General features: G+C 39.0%; 1 long non-coding RNA gene across 2 annotated transcripts; it reads right to left on the reverse strand.

Moving 5' to 3' along the window:
• Positions 1-961: 961 nt before the first annotated feature.
• On the reverse strand, positions 962-12,106 carry LOC114013230 (uncharacterized). 2 transcript variants are annotated; one of them, XR_008746504.1, is made up of 4 exons: positions 11,766-12,106; positions 11,006-11,049; positions 7,761-7,902; positions 962-1,024 (listed from the first exon to the last, which is right to left on the reverse strand). It is a non-coding gene; the product is annotated as an uncharacterized LOC114013230 (long non-coding RNA). The 2 variants fall into 2 exon arrangements; XR_003556108.2 differs by lacking the exon at positions 962-1,024 and adding an exon at positions 7,574-7,624.
• Positions 12,107-19,455: the final 7,349 nt, after the last annotated feature.

Consider the following 19,455-nt stretch of genomic DNA (forward strand, 5'->3'; position numbering starts at 1 on the left):
GAAATATCTAAAAGTTGCCTCTGTGGATTGATTTCTCATCTCAAGGATACAAAGTTTATGGTTATTTATTACACTGCTGTGGCAGACACTTCAAAGAATGAATCAGTCACAGACAACTCTTCTTTCTCATTTTATATATGATGACAAGTAGTGGACAAAAAGATTGCAGGGGGAAAATGAGGTGGGAAGTATCTTAAGAATACTATGCCCATAAGTATTTCCAGTCTTTGCATAACTCATCAGAAAAAAAGTGAGAAGAAATCCTTCCCTCTTTGCCAGCATACTTTGAACAAAAACCAGGACAACCAGGGAGAACGCCTTTCTCCTGGGGAACAAAGAGATATTTCTCAGGGTGTGTTTCAGAGGCCACATGGTGAGAGGTGAGGTGAGACAATGTCTGTTCATCAGCCTATGGACTTAGATCTTGCTTAACAGAGATTTGAGGAAAGCAGTCACAGATCTCGTGTGCTCTGGAGAAAGAAAGATGGGACATTGACTGCAGGAAACTTGGGAGCTGAATCACCAAGAATATCTCAAAAGGTAGTGCCACACTCTGCTTTCTGTGTAAAGGTGTCGTAATCCTTTAAACTGCACCGAACCTCAGAGGTCCCAGCAAGGGATCACACCTTTCATGTGGTAGAAGCTCCCCTACTGTTCAACATTGGGAGAAAATCTGAAAGTGATGATGGAAAAAAAGTGTGACTTCTGGGATATCGTGGCTGGTATCAACAAGGGAGCAGATATTTAGTCTTTTTATATATGATGTCCAAAACAAGAATAAGCTACAGGGGGACCTTGAAAAGAAGACAAGCAGTATCATTTCTTGTTTAGTGAAAGAAAAATATTCTTATGATTCTTTATTTTTGACAGGAATTAATGTGAAGAATTAGTTTCCAGAGCCTGGAAACAAGTAAAAAGAAAGGTGATAGACTAGAATGAGTAGGAATACTCATATACTTACTATGTTTTGGTTGGTCCACATGAATGTTAAGTCAACAAAAGAACAAACTCATCCTTATAAGACCTGTCCATCATAAAAAAAAAAAAATCATTTTACTCACAAAGGCACATTTCTTCTTTACATCACTTCTGTCTGGCTGAAGCCTCAAAGTCTACAAGCAAGTTAAGACAATTTTGTAAAGCTATACTACTTTTAGTAGGTGAGTCAGGAACATCTTGTGGTAAAAAGAACAGAATGTTGAAGGGAGGACTCGGAGAAGGAGTGTTCACCTAGTATCCTGCATAGCCAGAGACCAAGTGTATTATTATCACATCTCCTCAGTATTTGATCTTAAGCTGGGATGAGATATATCTGAGCTGCTAACAGTTGATAGGAGCACTGAGAAGATAACAAACATTCATGTTGATGTAAGCTTCATCCCTGCAGGAAGAAGGAAAATTATTACAGCCACTCCGTAAATCCCCTCTCCGTTAGATGCAGCCATCTGAAACTTGGGTGCCTGATATTCATAAACGATCTAGACCCTTCTCTGTAATTAACAGGGAAAACCAGGCAGCTCCACAGGGAGGCTAACCATTCTGCAATACAAACTAATCTTCTGTGGAGATGAGTCACCCTCTCCACCGATGGGGAACTAGGTTGGCCTATATGCATTGCTTTTGACCCAGCTAATGCGGGTGAAGGAAATTCCATCAATTGTGTTTCTTAATTAACAGGATGTACAACATTTGCATGTTATTAGCCATCTTCTTCCAGATGAAGCTGGAAAACTCTGCCAGTATACTGCCCAGTTTCTAGACCACCTAGCAGGCACAAAAGATCAAACATTTTCTTTAAATTTGGATCTCATACCTTCCCATTAGGCCACCTGAATTACATTCTTTTAAAAGAAACTATAAGCACTCAGATAGAAGCAGTTGAGTTTATTCCTGCAGAAATGAGAGATTAGCAGCATCAGACTAATAACTATGCACAAAACCAATCGTCTGAAAGATGCCATGGCAGAAAACTGTGACAGGAGTTGGATTATACAGTCATAAAAACTCAAGAGATTTGTCAAGGGAATGTATAAAGCCAGGGTTGTTCCTATCTCTGTTCAATTTAATTTCTTAAGTATGCCTGTTTTTCTTGCTAACATATGATTCTGTCTCATTAAAAAAATATGGAAAAAAGCATTTTATTTTCTCTCTCTCTCCATATGCATATTAATATACCAACACTCTAATACGAGTCTCATTTTCTGTAGCTAGCTGTTGAATTTTCACATGTATTGTTAATGTAGGTGGCAACACCGCCTACATTTGAAGTTTCCCAACACTCCTAATAAATCTTGATTTTCATTGGCTTAAAATTCTGTCAAACTGTAACCGCTCAGGCTAAACATTTCCAGACTTGGTATCTGCCTTAGGCTGAATTTTTAAAGATACTAGCATTCAAAATACCTCATACATCTCTCAAAGACATTGAGGTAAAACTCACTGCTTGTCATCTCAGAAAAATAATAATAATAATGCCTTACAATAGTTTGTTGGAATAACACTAAGTATACTAGATTTTGTGGTAGAGACTAAAAATTTAAGAGATGGAAGGTGAAATCTGTACTAAGGATGTATTGCATGCCTTTTCTGTCTCTTAGTTGTAGCCTTTCAAAAAGCCCCTGAGTTTGTCCGTGTTCAGACAAGAGCTGAGGCAGTTGGCAGCTGTGTGCTTAAAAATTCCTTCCATACTAGTTGTGTTTTCCTGCCTGCTGCCAGCTCTCAAGACCAGGAAGTCTCTTTCTTTCTCTCTTTTTGTGTGATTTCAGTGTTTTACCTGCTGATTGCTAAGCCCAGGCTCTGTGAAGGAGGATACAGTCCAGTTTAAACTGGACAAAGTTCAGCTCAGCAAGAGTTTAGAACTTAAATGTGGCATTGTATACCAGGACAGGTACCACTTAGAGAAAATGAGACAGATGTATCTGAAGCTCCACATCTCCTAAACCTCACATTCACCAACAAGCATTTTGTACACCTCCACTGGGAAAATGTACGTTTCAGTGTCTGTTAGTGCTGCTCAGCAAAAAGGATGAGAACCTTACCCAGCAGTTACAAATATATCTCAAGAGGCAAGAGGTCTGTGCAATGGATCTAAAGGCTGTCATGCCTCTAAGGGTACCTGTGCATGTCACTCACTTGCTACCTGATGGATTTTGTGTTTTGCTTTGGATTTTTTCTCCTTTTTTCCGTATTACAGACCTAGCAAATTACTCTCTCCTTCATGCACAGTCACCCTTTTGATAGAACCCTGATGTTGCAAAGACAAACACTCAAAACTTAGAAAACACCAAGTGAGAAATGCAATGCAGTCAAGTGCATATCATAAAACAAGGCTTTTAAGGTCCACTTTTAACTACCTTGCTTCAAAATAAACATGTAATCCTTCCCACTGCAAGTCATGTGCACATATGCAGTGGACAAAGTTAGACTCTTAAATAGGTCTCTCTGAAGTTTATTTTGAATGGTTTCAGGCTCTTTTCTTCTTTGTCCATGTCCTGCTCAACACAAAATTTTGGCAAAATGGATTTCATCAAACCATGATTTTTATGGTAGGCATAAAAATCCTACCTTGCAAAGTGAGTCCAAACTGTAGACAGATTTACAATGGAGGATAAGCATATTTTGACATTGTTTGGCTAGAAGCATCCAACAAGATGTCACAGAGCACTTGGCAGGGGAGAGTTTTGTTGCTGTATGGTACCAGTTTCCCCTAGCGTTGACACCGCTGATCTTTATCTATCTTTATGATCCTTTACCCCATAACTCAGCCAAGAAGTTCCACGCCAGTTATCATTATTTATTTCTAAATTGTTGCCTTTGGAGATTACCTTGGATTTTGGTAGCTTTTAGTTTTTATCTGTTTAGCCAGGAGAGGTTTTTCCTCTTATATCAAACCTTAATATGAAGAAAGCTAAGACTTACTTTCTTCTATGGGTTGAGTCAGCCAGGATTGTGCAATGATACCTGTTTTCCACAAAACAGGCTGCTCATAGTTTTAGCAGGAGCTAGACAAAACATAGCAAATAACTTTTCAGTGCAGTTAGGTACAAGTCTTTTAATACTCAAAATAAATTAAAATAAAGTAAAGTAACAGATAATACAAAATACATTGGAATACAGAAATTTTTACCTGGAATTTTAAGAGAAGGTAGGTGGGTACATGATCTACAACCTGATGTTAGTCTTCAGTTGTTTTATGAATCTAAAGGATTTTAATTCTCAATGTTCTTAATTTCACAGTAATTCACTATGTGATATCAAATCAATTAGGAAACCTAGCCCAAATTAATCCAATCTCATTTATGAGATTGGTAGATAGATATCTCTATATAGATATATATCTCTATAAGATATCTCTATATTTTTGCTTATATTTTGCTTATACAATGTATCTTGATCAAAACTCTTCATAGCTGCAGACATATTGTTCTAAAATTCCATATTCTAAGACATTTATTTCTATTATTGCCTATGCAAAATACTATGTACCCTTTCTGACACTAATGATCTGGTCTATAATTGTATCATAAATTTTTAATCTCCAAATTTTTTTTCCAAACAATTGATCTCAATGGGATAATCATTCTGACAGTGTCTCTAATCTCAACTCAGGGGAGAAAAAAATTAACCTTCATTTTCTTCCTTATGCCTGACATATTTTACCATATAATCAGATTGTTTTTCTTTAAATTAATGTTGGCTCCATGCCGTTTTTCTCTATTTGCAGGTATTAATGAATAAATTTAAACTCTGAATCACAGGTTTTTAAATTGGCTGAAGGAATAAATGTATAGCTACATTCATAAATATGTATCAAAGCAGTCAAAGGCTTAGCTATATATTCTACCTTGATGTGTATGCAAACTTTCCATTACTGTTAATGGGAGATAATGTGGGCTGTTTTGAGGGCAGAATATATTCCAGGCAGTATCCTGTAACATGTTTTTTTGCTACTAGTCCCATTTTTCCTTCGTCATATGCTGTTTGCTACTGTAACATAGCATTTGAATTTGAATTTTAGGAACTTTACTGAAAGCGTCAACGGTTTATCACAACAGAAATATTTTGCAAGATTTACAATGGGTACGTCTGTACTAGGAAATCAAACATGGCAAGGGCACAGACCAAAGCATATTTGGCCAGATATAGACGTCTAAATTGCAGACAGTCACATTTAAGCAGAGGAAGCTCTCCTGAATTTCTGTTCTTTGATTAGGACCACATACAATGTGACAAAAAAAAGTCATTATTACTAATAATGTTGGAGGTGGTAGCAAGGGAACACTGGTACCATGATGGTAGTGCAGAAAGATGTCCTTGCGGCAGAAAAAAAATTACTTAACCCTGTACACAGGTTGCAGGCCAAACAACTAAAGGCCAAAAATAGATCTGTTGAAAATGTTTTCTCAAGATATTATAGTTCCACAGCTTATTATGAAAGGCTAAATAAAAGTTCCATGATGCCAGTGAGCTGTTCACAGTTTTTATCACCACTCATTTCATAAAAGCCTTTAAAAATACCTAGCTTTCCCATGTGCATCCCAAATGACACATCTTCTCTGGGCTTTTACTACAACTAGTGTCAGGAAGTCACTGAAGAGTTTGTGGGTTCAGAACCTTTATCTAAGAACCAGAGCCAAGGCAATTCCTTTATTTTGTGAGTATCTAATGCTTTTCTTACTTTTAATGTAACTTGGTTGTGTCTCAAGTTCTCTTGAGAGAAAAAGGGGGAGAATGAGAGAATTGGGTAAGACAGAGAAAGATGTTCCCCTCACAGTGAAAAAGTTGGCGCAGAACATCCTACAGCCCAATTTCAAGAAGTCAATTGTGTTCCCACTTCTGCTGGGATATGTGCATAACATGGTGACAACTTAAGTTCTAAGTAGCTATGCTTAGCCAACAAAAATGGCATTATTCTCCCCCTCCCCCATGAAATGGGTTAGAGGGAAATTATTTAGAACATCCAATTAAAAAAAAAAAAAAAAGTGAGCCAGTAAGATCTTCTCTAATAATAGACAAGCATGTCGCTGGTGGGTACACTCACAGTTCCCTTAGTGTGTGCCCCAATCATTAAATTGTCATCAGTAAGAGGCAATACTTGGAGAGGGTGGATCTAGGTTCCAGGTGGCTGCCGTCTGCAGACTAGTTGCAACTGTAAAGTTTTGGGTAACCTAAATACATAGTCTATCCCTTAACTTCTAGTCAGCTTTAGATGACAAAACCAGGTCTATTTCATCATTTTTAAAGATGAACAATTTTCCTATCAATTGATGTTTAATAATCTCAAGATCAGTTGGAAAAGGAAAAAAATGCAAATTAAATTAAACACAGTTAGCATCCTTTAAAACCAGAAAAGATACCTGCTATTGAAATCCTGAGGCACTCACTCTGCATACAGCTAAAAGCAAAATGCTAACGCATAAACTGTAAGTCATTTTGGTTCTAACGAGGCTTCAGGCTATGGTTAAAATCATGCTCTTATGAGGTAGTACTAGTTTTATTTGTTAACAGCACATTAGAAGTATTTCTGGCCCTATTTAGGAATGATCTCTGCAGCTTTATTAGATGCTATAAAGAACTAAAAGTGAAGAGAAATCAGAGGTAATGATAGAAGTATTGCAGTATTGTCTTAAAAGCTGTAACAAACAGCAATGTGTACAGTCATCAGTAGAAGAGGTGCTAGTACAACAACAGAACAATATAATTTAATTGGAAAAAGCTGCCAAGGGAAGGTGGTATTCTGATATAAAACTGCTAGATATGGAGGAACAAATGAGAGTTTTAAACCAGAAGAAAAAATTCCCATATCACTCTTTGTTTGCCTCGGAACTCCACCTTGCTTTGGCCATTTTGTTGTGCTCCTTGGGAATTAAATGTGGTTTTGCTTATAGGAGATAGACCTTTTGAGTTTTTGTAGCCTTATGTTTCCTCATGAAAGATGGAGCTACTAACTGTGGCATCACTCTCCAAGGCAACATATGCAAACAAGTTACAGTAGTCTGTTGCCTACAGTACTGTCATATTTCATTTGGAAGATTATATGAGGAGATTTCACACAGAAGAAACAGTCCTTGCATTCCCTTATTTATGAATTGCATGCCAGAGTGCTCCCATTAGACATCAAATGAAAAATGTGTCCAAGCGATGAGTATTTGTACTCAATAGCTCAACATTGTTCATCTAGAAGCGCTCCAAAGTCTTAGTGTGCTCTCTTGGATGAATGGGCAGTTCACTGTGTGGACTTGGACCGCATCACTTGGCTCTGGCAGGAATCAACATGTTGAAAGGATGCTGGTTTTTTATACATGTAAATAACATATTTTTGTATTGCTGTGTGTACTTTCCAAAGCTAAGGAAATAAATAACTTGGGTAGCTTAGGTAGAGGATGTGATGCCTTTTATTGGACCATAGTGTATAATGTCTGGGCCCAAATATTGTTTTCATGAATATAAAATATTTCCAAATCATCAAGTCCGCATTGACCAACCCTCAATTTTGCAATGAAATGTTCCAAAATAAAAATCAATTTTGTCTTAAAAGTGAGAAATATTTTGATTTAATTTTTTTTCAGCTGGAAGTGATGAATTCAGGAACAATTTGCAAATTTTGTGGCTGATCAGGATTCCTCTGTAAATAAATAAATGACAGAAAAAAAATCACTCTGGTACATGAATAACTTTCAAACATGAACAAGAGCAAATTAACCAGCTTTAAAAACAAACTTTAAAAATGCTATGCAATTTTTACTGTAATCATATCCCACCTTCATTTCATGATGCAGAAGGGATTCAGACGTAATGTTACAGAGTAACTAAAATCCAGTCATCCAGTCCATTCTGTTTCAACTGGAGAAAGGAGCTTCTTATCATCAGAGTGTTGAAACACAGGTTTTTGGTTTCATTGACCTATAGCAAAGATGATGGTTCTGCTGTTACTTGATTTCTGTGAAGTGTAACTGACTGCAAAAATCTAATCATTACATCATAATGGTTAACAGCAAGTGCTCTCTTACTGTGGCCACCATGTATAAAAACAACTGCAGAATACTGCACTGCCAAAATTGATAAATACAATTATGCACAGTTAACTCTGCTTAGGGCAAAACTGACTAGAAAAATATGGGTCTTTTCCTCTGCTCATGAGGTGATCAGAATCAGCTGTGAAAGCTGCCTGCCTCCGGGTATCACTGGTCTACCCTGGCTGTTCATACTTACAATCCATATTACTCTATGTAGTACTTTATGTGGTATGTATCCAGGGTACGTACCAAAGAAAGTGCTTATCACTGGAGAAGCTGGTTTAGGGCTTTTTGCAGACCTGCTTTGATACCTAGTATCCAGAAGATTAATTGCATCATCTTCTAAGTACTAACTACTACGTTGACTATCTCTGCCCAAAGTCATCCCAAAACAGAAAATGTGAAAAGATGTCAGGCAAAACCCTACTGAAATCAAACACTATCTTTTGTGCACAGCTCTTTCCTCCTTGTGCCCTTCTAAGGAAGAGCTTGGCACTACATACACCAGGGGAAAAGGATACTAGGCTAGGTATATATAAAAGAAACAATATGTTTAAGCTTTGAACACTGCTAAATGAGAGGATTTCTACCAGTAAAGACCTGTAGCATAAACTATATGACACAGGTTCTTTAGTGAAAAAGTAAAGAGCATGTTAAGATTTTAAATTGAAAAGGCAACTGTGATTCATTGTAAATTTCTTAATATGTGTGCTCTGAAGGAAGAGATAAAATGAAAATGGAAAATTAATTGAAAGCCACTATGTTTTCTTCAGCAGAGCCCTGACAACTGTTTATTTCATACAAGCTAGTATGCTGTTTTCTTTCTAGGAGGTCCTGAGCAATCTTATTTAAAGTAAGACAATAACTTCAGTGGGAAAGATTGAAGATTTCTTCTCCTTCGGGCACACAGATGCCTTCCTGAAGGTAACATTAATAAGAAAGAATGAAAAGTGAGAATACTGGTGTTTTTGACTTAAATTCAGGCCAGGTCCCCAGACTGTTTAACACCTGAAACAATATTGTCTGGGTGGACTTACGACATTCAGTGACAGTAAGAACAATTTTCTTTTCCCCTTAAAGCTTTAAATTCTTTGTATTTTTTTATTCCTTCCTTTTCTCGGTTTTGGGTTGTTTTGTTGTTTGTGGTTTGTTTTTTTTTTTGACATTCATACTAATATAATTACTTCAACAGCTGACATGCTCGAGTGGTACAGATTTGAGTAGGTACTGTGTATAATTAGAAGAGGAATAAGTCTGACCTTGCTGACATAAAGAAAAAGCCCAGAGAGCTATGGGTGGATAAATATAAGAAACTAGATATTCAGGCTGAATATAATTCTTTAGTGGAGTAGTACAAAAGTAGTTAAAAATGGAGGTAAGTGTCGCTGAATGACATGACACAGGTCAAGATAAGCCAAATAACACTCAGCCCTGAAAAAAACAGACATCAAAATGCCAAGTCAAATTATTCAGTGGAATCACTTCTGTATCATGGCTGGCTGTGACAACTGAACCATTAAAAATGTAAATAAAAAGAGGACTTGATTCTTGGCAGGTTTTAAGGGCTAAAAACACCTGTTCACCAAGCTTACAAGAGATAAATTACACTAATAGGCACGTTTAAAAATAATTTATAAAGAATTAATCAGTGAAGCAAGGTGGTTTTGTCCTAGAGATCAACACTTCTACTGATTCGAGGAATTTTCATGCAAAGCCAGTCTTCTCAATGACTCTTTGCCATGCTTCATTTGTTCCATTGCAGACTGTGAGGTCCTGGTTTGTGCTCTCCAAAATAAGCATGCAGAAGTGCAAACATGTTATTGCGCACACCAAATGGGCAGTTACAAATGCAATCACTTGTTGGCACAAAATTGGTCACATTGAACACAAACCATATCACTGTCCCTTTGTAATTACTTTGAAGCACTCACAAGAACAGATCTGGTGTGCAGAAATGAATTTTTAAAAACTGCTTTGGACGTCTTTGTCCCATAAATGAATAAAAATCTACTGTTCAGGTACATGATGCTTGTTCCCAATCAGGCCTGAGTGGTTGCATAAGAAAGTTTTGGTTGTAATAAGGTATTCATACAGTTGCTTAATAAATGTCCTCTGCTAGACCAGGAGAAATTGTATGGTGTTTGTGTGACAAGGTTTTGGCAGCAGGGGGGCTGCAGGGGTGGCTTCTGTGAGAAACTGCTAGAAGCTTCCCCTGGGTCCAAAAGAGGCAATGCCAGCCGGCTCCAAGATGGACCCACTGCTTGGCCAAGGCCGAGCCCATCAGCGATGGTGGTAGGTCCTCTGGGATAACATAGTTAAGAAGGGAGGGTGAGAAACTGCAGCAGAACAGCAGCAGAGAGAGGAGTGAGACTGTGTGGGAGCTGCAGCCCCGCAGCCTCCCAGGCCAGTGCAGGAGGCTGGAGCTGCTCCAGGTCCGGAGCAGAGATTCACCCCCGGCCCACGGTGCACCCCTTGAGGGGCAGTCCGTGCCCCCAGCCCATGCACCCCCGGCGGGGCAGGCCGTGCCCCCAGCCCATGGAGCCCCCGGCGGGGCAGGCCGTGCCCCCAGCCCATGCACCCCCGGCGGGGCAGGCCGTGCCCCCAGCCCATGCAGCCCCCGGCGGGGCAGGCCGTGCCCCCAGCCCATGCACCCCCGGCGGGGCAGGCCGTGCCCCCAGCCCATGCAGCCCCCGGTAGGCAGGGGCAAAGTGTGAGGAGCCTCCCCCTGAGAGGCAGGAGCTGCAGGGACAGCGTGTGAGGGACTGACCCCAGCCCCATTCCTGTCCCCTGCACTGCTGGGGGGGAGGAGGGAGGGAAATTGGGAGTGAAGTTGAGCCTGGGGAGAAGGAAGGGGTGGGGGGAAGGTGGTTTAAGATTTAGGTTTTATTTTTCATTATCCTACACTGATTAGATTGGTAGTATCAATTTCTGCAAGTCAAGTCTGTTTTGCTCATGACAGCAACATGTTAGTGATCTCTCCCTGCCCTTACCTCAGTCCACAGGCCTTTTGTTATAATTTCTCTCCCCTGCCCAGCTGAGGATGGAAGAGTGATGGAGCAGTTTTAGTGGGCACCGGGCATCCAGCCAGGGTCAACCCAGCACAGCAATACATCAAAAAAGTGTGGAAGAGTAAAGATATTAATGAATTTGACTTAGAAACAAATTATTTAGTAAATAACTTGAAATAAACATGCAAATTCAGACAGGGTGAAATCTTGTTCCCCCACACAGAGGCTAGACTATAATACACAACACAATACGAAACAGTTCGGTTTTCCAGAAATTCATATGAACATTTTCTTGATTTGAAGGTGCAGCAGTTCACACTCCTTGAAATCCACTTGAAGAACTTTGATTTAACAGAATTTTTCAATTGAAACTCAGTCAGAACTGACAAAGTTCATCTGTGATCTCTCTTCAGGCTGCTGTTATGAAATGACCAACTACACACAAATAAGTATGGAAAACTGAATAAATATTTCTGGGAACTGTACGTCAGTGTCTCAATTCTCTGTTACTCAAAGTACTAACAGGATCTTAACATCTATTGCAAATTATTATCACTGTTACAATGACAAGTGCATTCTAACCTAAAAAGAAAAATGAAAGTAAATACACATCAAATAGGAAACTATTTATAAAGGCAGGAAGGAAGCAGACAATTTTAGAGATTCAATCAACATAATAGACAGAATGTTTTACTGGAAAAGAGAGGCAGAAATGAAGAGCAGTCTATCAGGGCTTCCTTACATTGCAATTTTTACTTGGACAGGATCATGAGCTGCATATTTAGGTTGCCATATGCAGCAAGCTATGTTCAGAGCTTCCCCCTAAAAGATGTTGATACACACACTGTCATCCATGACCTAGGAGTGCAGTGGTCTGAAAAATAGAGCAATAAATCAGACATGAGGAAGCAAATAATCTCATCCTGACTTTTCTGTATGACTCAACTGACAACACAAGTCTCATAGTAATTCTGAAGGTTGTAGGGCCTCATAGAAAATCTTGATAGAAAAACCTTTGTTGCTGGGCATGTTTATTTGCAGACATTACAATCATATGCTCCTGCAGAGAGGTAAATAATGTCAAGAAAGCCCATAGCCTTCTGTTTCTGATGCCACAAGATCATGCACAAAATTGTCTACGACGTGCAAAAAGAGTTTATGTAAAAATGAGCACGTTGGTAATGTCGTAAAGCTCTGTATGCAATTAAATCTTACGAGCCACTCAAACACCATTTTTACCACAGCCACAGGAACATGTGGATTTGAGAAAAACCAGGAGTACGACACCATGTGCTTCCATATAGGGGCCCTTCCTTGCTGTCATCTTTTCCTTCTGGCTCAGGCAATTAGGAACAGCTTCAGTCTGACCCTGCTGTGTTTGTCTTGAGGGAGCTGAAGCTTTCACCTGAATTTGCTCTGATTCTTCTGCCTCATACATGGAGAAAGACCATAATTAAAGCTCAACACCTTCTCTTCATTGGTCTTTTAAACTGCCACAGGTTTTTGTGCTGGATTTTTGTAGGAGGCATGGGTTTTTTTCCTAATAATCCCTTTAAGCCACAACCCCAGGAGCCTATTCATTGCCAGCACCATGCAGGACAATGGAAGAAAGAGGCCTCATTTTTAACCAAGTGCTGGCCCATGTAACCAAACGGGGAGGGAAGTCAACTATGTGACCCCATGCAGGCTCCTATTGTTGGCTCCAACCCTTTGCAAGTTGTCCTGATCCTTTTTCAGTACAGCAAACTAGCTAATAGTATAGGTGAAACTTAATCCAGTTATGTTCATGGTCTCAAATACCTCAGGTCCCAGCTGTGTGTCCTGGTCCTCTGACTATCCCTGCCTGTTTCATAAATGTCATAACTGTTACTTATTCTTCAATTATTTTTTTCCATAAAGCAACGAGTTCCCTCCAGAACAAAGCCTGGGTGTGCCTGTGGGTCTCGACAGTTCACAGGAGGGGTTCTGCTGGATGGCACCGAACGAAGGAGTTTGGCTCCTTCTTCCCTGTGCTGTCCTCCAGATTGTCCCAGAAAGCTTTGCATGTTCATTCCTGCTCTTATGCAGCACCCCAGGGCATGCAATGCATACCCTCAGTAGCATGCTGTAAAACCAGCATTCTAGTGGGCTCCAGAAGCCAGTTAAAATGTTCCTCACAATTGGAATGGAAAAAACACCACAAAAGATAGTAAGTAAGAATATAACAGCAAAAGAAAAGCCCTACTGGCCATAATAACCTAGCTCAGCATTTTGTCTCTTGCAGGGGCTGCTAGGAGATGCCATACAAGAAGCATACCTGGACCCTGTGGCCCATTCACCTCGTGCTTCCTCAGCTTCTGCAGCCACCTTATTAGGGATATTAGGGATATATTCTTGCTGTATTGTGTCTGTTAATTGACCAGATGTCCATGAACTTCCCTAACCTCCTTCTAAAGTTGCCACTGCTATCTATCCTCATCTCTCTCTGTCCAGAAGGTCATCATGCTTGATGTAAGAAAGTACTTTATCTGGTTTATATCAATCATATAATTATTTAATGAATTATTCTGTAGTTCTACTATCGTGGAGGGTGGCAAAAAAAGATTCTACATTTAAGTTATCCAACCCTTCATGATTCCATAAAACTCCATTGTACACTTTCCACAGCTTTCTCCCTTCAAAATGAAGCTCCCCAGACCCTCCAGTCTCACTTTGCAAGGCAGCTGCTCCATCCATTGGTTATTTCAGTTGCCAGCACAAACTGTCTATAACACTTAACCTGCTGATCAGGACTCAGTGATGGAGCAGATGCACTATGCAGTGTTGTATTTAACTATGAAATCTACAGCTTCCCACTATCTCACAAAAAGTTTGTTTTGGCACTAATGCAACCTAGACGATGAAGCATGGGACCTGAGCAGGGGTGGTCAGTGTCAGCAAACATGATGAGAAAATCTGTATAGTTAGCATGAATATGCAGAAATACTAAGCAATCACCTGGGTTGAAATGTGCTTGAATACCTCTAAATTCCTTGAGAGTCAACCAAAAGCAGCTCATCCAACTCTGATAGTACCTTATTTTAATTGCTGTGAAACTGTGTTGAGTTTGCTGGCTTTATGTTCAAATGCATGCCGGTGTAAATGAGAGAGAAATCTGGCCCAGTGCTTTTTGTTTTCTGTGGCTTGACAAAATTACTAGAAAGCTGCTGGAAATGGAAGCCTGAGGAATGCTACCCAATTTGGATCCTTCCCTTTGTCAGGTTCTGCAAGAGACAGAGAAAAACCTGATATTTACAGGAGAGATTAAAAAAGCTGTAGACCTTAAGAAAACACCTATTTTCCCCTGTACTTTTCTCCTGCATCACCTACCAACAGAAAGGATTGGATAGAAACACTACTGTGGCAGAGGTCTGCAGGACCGCTTCCTGGAAAACACCAAGTAAACTACTAAGATATAAGTGACAGAAGCATGCCAACATTGCATACAGGTAAAATCATCTGACCTTAGGGGTTGAGACCTCTTTGAAAGCATAGACATTTCCAGGGTGATAGGCATACCCAAGGAGTGTGATGAGCTGTGATGGGCCTAAGCAGAAGAAATAGATTTAACAGAGTTAGGCATGGCTGTGAGAGAAAAAGGAATCTTTGGTTTTCAGACTGCTGGAAGCCTTTGGGTGGGATTGGATCTAATCACCCTCTACATCTGACTTCACCACTTCTTCCTAACACTATTTTGTTCTTTAATCTAGAGTAATAATTAGAAAAATACATATACACATAGCTATGTTTTAAAATGTAGTTAAATACATAAATGACACCTGTATGCATTTTTAAGACTATCAAAAAAGGTAAAAAGTAAACCTTACTCTTTCTTCAACTCCTGGAGAGAAGATCCAGGACTTCTGCTTCAAGTGCTACTCAACCACAACAGAGATTTGCCTTCAGAGGAGTCTTTCTGACTTTTTAAATTCTCAGTTTGACCCATCATAACAACCCTTATCATCACCACCACCAGAACAAAAAGTTATGTCATTATCTGTAACCATAGCAGCAGCAGCAGGAGTAAAGCAACTGAATTTTCTGGATTAAATGTATCCATCATCAGTTAGCACTAAGTGTTAAAACGTTGCCATAAAGAAAAACTTGGGAAAGGAGGACGGATTTAGATTTTCACAGCTGCCATGGCTTAGTAAGAGGTATCTCTTTGCCTTCCAGAAACACAATAGTGCAGATAGATAGAAAACAACATATAAATTGGGTTCTTTTTGCTACCTCAGTCACCTTCACAGTAGGTAAAAATAAAGTTGCTAGCTATTTCACCGCTAAAAAGCACCAGGAGTGCTGAGTTTTTTAAGTTTATGTGGTTTCATTTCAGAACTAGATTTTACATTATTTTTCCATCTTCCTGCTATTTCACTGTCTCTAAAACATAGTTCTACCAAAGATTAAAAAAATTGTTTTGTTATCACAGTGAAGCACTCTTAGTAATGGGTTGGAAGAATAAATACATTCAACTGAAACATTGCTAAAAATAGGAAATCAAATAGTAATGGTCAGCTGGTCACCAGCTCAGGTGTTTGGGTTTGTTTATTATTTATTTTCCAGGCAGTGTTTTAACCAGCAAGTTAAAGACAAACTAACATGCATATACATTCAACATCTTTCCACTGAGGGCCTAAAACTTTCAATAATCTTTTAAATTCGTTTGTCCAGCATTCTTACCAGCAGTCTATCATCTTCCTCCAGGAATGATTTATAGAAGGCTTCTCTAATTAGGCAAAAAGGATATTATCAAATCACTTTGGAAAAATGTTGTAGATAAAAGAGGTAACAGAAGATTAACCATTTCAATTAACCATTAACCAAGATCATCATTTATTAGTCACATATGGCTCTTGCATCACACTGACAAGGCCTTCCTAGAGACACAGAAAATATCCGTCTTCAGTCATGCTACAACTGCATCAGCAGATCTACTTGAGTAGTCTTTTCTTTTTTAATCTCACACCTTTAAACAGTTTAATTTCTTCCCACAAATATAGACATGCAGCTCTTGTTGGATGCATTTTTGTATTTTATCATTATGATTTCTCAGAGCCTTTTTGAGTGTCCACATAATGCCTGCTGTAAGAGCCACTGTTGGACAGTCCATCCAGACATCGTGTTTCTGACAGAGAAGAGGGCTGGGGGGGGAATGTCTGAACTGGGAAAGCATATAGCAAGAATGTTCCCACAGTGGGTGCTTAATAATAACAACCATAGGCATGTTCTCATTTGGCCTCAAGATCTTCTCTCTAGATCTGGCCTGGTGTGGATGATGTACTCAAGTCAGAGGCATAATGTTGTCCCTGAGTTACATACTATTAAATATATATGTAATTAGTACAGCTAAGAGCATTCACAGCATAAAGCATGTAACTCATTCATTTTGGAAATTTTTCTGACATTGTCATATTGTATGTCCACCACCAACTTCACAGTGGAACAGAAACATCTCTTCCCAAAACGTCATTTAGTGCTTCTCAAAAGGAGGGGATTTTGACTTCCACCAGCCTGGTTTGCATTTACATCCTGTGTGGCCATATTTCAAATTGAAAACATATGACACAGCTCTTCCATGGCTGAGAATACTTCATCTTCTGTCTACGTTATGTCCCATTCCTCCAAGATCACAGCTAATCTGCCAGCCTCTCCCCTAACAGAGGCAGTGTTTTATCTACACACTTCTTCCTGTTCCAACTAGTATTGTTACTTATTTACCTTATTACAAACGTCAGTCCCGGGGTTAAAGTTATCTCATAGGCATTCACAAATGAGTAGGGCTTCATGTAACTAAAACCTGAAGTCAGTCTCAAGAAACAAAGATCTGAATCTGGATAAAGTGCTAACAATCCCCCAAAGTAACTAGGTAAAACCCATGAAGGCAAAAGAATGCAAAAAGTGGTGGGAGAAGGCAGCAATAATATATGACACTAACCAGCAGATAGCTGACAGAGCATGTTCTTCTGGTTCTCTTCCGACCTGGTAGACTACACTAAAAACCTAGCTGTCCTTTTAACAAAAAAACTCATTAGTCTGAGCAGGATGTTCTTTGGCTTCCTATTGCCTCTGCTACTACTGCACTTTGAAAAAGGAGCTGTCCAGCAAGAACATGAAACAGTAACAAAAATAATCAAATCAACGTCAAAAGGAACCAGGGAAAGCTTCAAGTTACAGCACACACTATCAAGAGAAGACAAGTGAACATCAGATTATTGCTTTTCCCAGAGAGGTATATGTATCACGAACCTACCTGTTAAAGATGAACTGAAGCTATCCTCCATCTCCTACTTGGAAAACTCAAATGAGTAATATTTTTTCATGTTGACAGCAGATATACCAAATAATTTTGTCATGTCCAATGTTGTTTGTTGTCTGAGTGATGATGAAAGGAGCTGCAAGGTTAGTGACTCACTATGGTACATCTATTGACACAGAACAATTATGTTACTGATAGGTTTCTAATTGTTTGTTCATTGTCTGAAAAGAAAAAGAAAAGAAAAGAAAAGAAAAGAAAAGAAAAGAAAAGAAAAGAAAAGAAAAGAAAAGAAAAGAAAAGAAAAGAAAAGAAAAGAAAAGAAAAGAAAAGAAAAGAAAAGAAAAGAAAAGAAAAGAAAAGAAAAGAAAAGAAAAGAAAAGAAAAGAAAAGAAAAGAAAAGAAAAGAAAAGAAAAGAAAAGAAAAGAAAAAAGAAAATCAAGAGTCCCAGTATATGTGTATATTAAGGGTTTGATCAACACCCCATTAAAGTCAAGAGGGAGGAGACACATCTTACTACAGTGTGGAGTTCTATATCTAAACTTCTGGCTCTCCTCATAATCAATAGAGTGAAGGTCAATCAACTCAAAAGGCTTTAAGGTGTAATTCCTCTCATCCTGAAGCAGACAACAGCTTTTGGTCAGCTCAGTCACACTCTAAACTCTATTGACTGTATTGGAGTCGACTATAATAGGATAACTAGCTCAGACACAAACTTATAGTGTGGCTATCAAAAGCTAGATAAGGTAATTTCCACCAGGGGATTTTATTGTCATCTACAGTGCGCACTGCCAGAAGCTTTGTTCAGGAAAATGATGGCCAAAAAGATGAAGGAATGAGGCAAAGCAAAAGAAATATTGAGATAAGAAGCATATATCTTAATTGTTATCTGCTGCTGAACATATTATTTGGATTGTTTTCTATTTTATCAAGCCTTCTTCGACAAGGCTTCTTCGACTCTATGGCAAAAGACTGCATTCTGAGAGGTAAATCTGATGTCAGGGGAACATTTCTAAGATATGAGATGAAAAACACGGCCATCAAATTCAGGGACAGAGACCAGTCTGCAAGACCCTAAAGGCTTCCAGAGTGTGTTAACCCAGCTAAAACAGTATGGGCAGTACTGAAAAGGCACATTAGTATAACCTCCTGTTGCTGAATATTAATTTTTTTTTAGCATTGACACGACAGTCATTCCCTTCCCTTCATTTGATTAATCACAAAGGACAATATTTTCATGCCTGGAACCAGGCCATATCTTTACTGTATGTTTTTATGATATTTACACGGCAGTTGGAATTAGCGAAGATTGTCATTAGAGCTCCATTCCAGCATTCCATCAGATAAACAACAAATTATCTGGGTTGATTAAGTTCACCTTGACAAAGGGGTCAATGTCTGAGGCATCATCTGCTGACAAATTCATATCCACAGACTTCAAGGGGAATATTTGTTAGTAATTAGCTTCAACTTGCTTCTAGGATAGGAATTTAAGGGCTTTACTTTGGCTTTGTTTTTCGGATCAAACATCTAAATTTCACTGGGTTCTGAAAGAGGCAAGCATGCAGAAGGCACAATGTTACTGCAGTGCTCTCCTTGGAATATGAACTGTGGTTTGCTGACTCTCAACCAGCTGTATGGATTCCTCACACAATTGATCTAAAATAATATTCACCAACTCTTACTGGAAAAGAGACGAATAAACAGTCGCGGAATTGAAAACATATATTCATCATGTACCTGAAATAGGTTGGATAATTCCCCTCAGCCTTGTTATGTTCATTTAACCAGACAGTAACAGAATTTACTCATAGTTTACCAGATCTTACTACAGCAAAAAAATGAATTATGTGTTCCACTTTCAGTGGAGAGGCAGGAAGAAAATTCACACGCATATGCATACACACACATATACACTCACTCTTACATACTTCCCCCACTCCCCCTCCCTGAAAATACTTTGTTCAGACAAAGAGTGAGCACCTGAGCCATACTGTAAAAACATATTTAGGAATTTCCAAGTTCATTTGAAAGGTCACAGTCTTTTCTGCTTGTCTCTACTAGAGGGACGATTCATCTTGGAGAATGAAAGGAGACCAGGAAACAGTTTTGGGGGTGGATTAAAAAATGTATTGGTTATAAAATTGCCTAAGCCCG

This window comes from Falco peregrinus, chromosome 3 (genome assembly GCF_023634155.1).
Source record: "Falco peregrinus isolate bFalPer1 chromosome 3, bFalPer1.pri, whole genome shotgun sequence".
Taxonomy (NCBI): domain Eukaryota; kingdom Metazoa; phylum Chordata; class Aves; order Falconiformes; family Falconidae; genus Falco; species Falco peregrinus.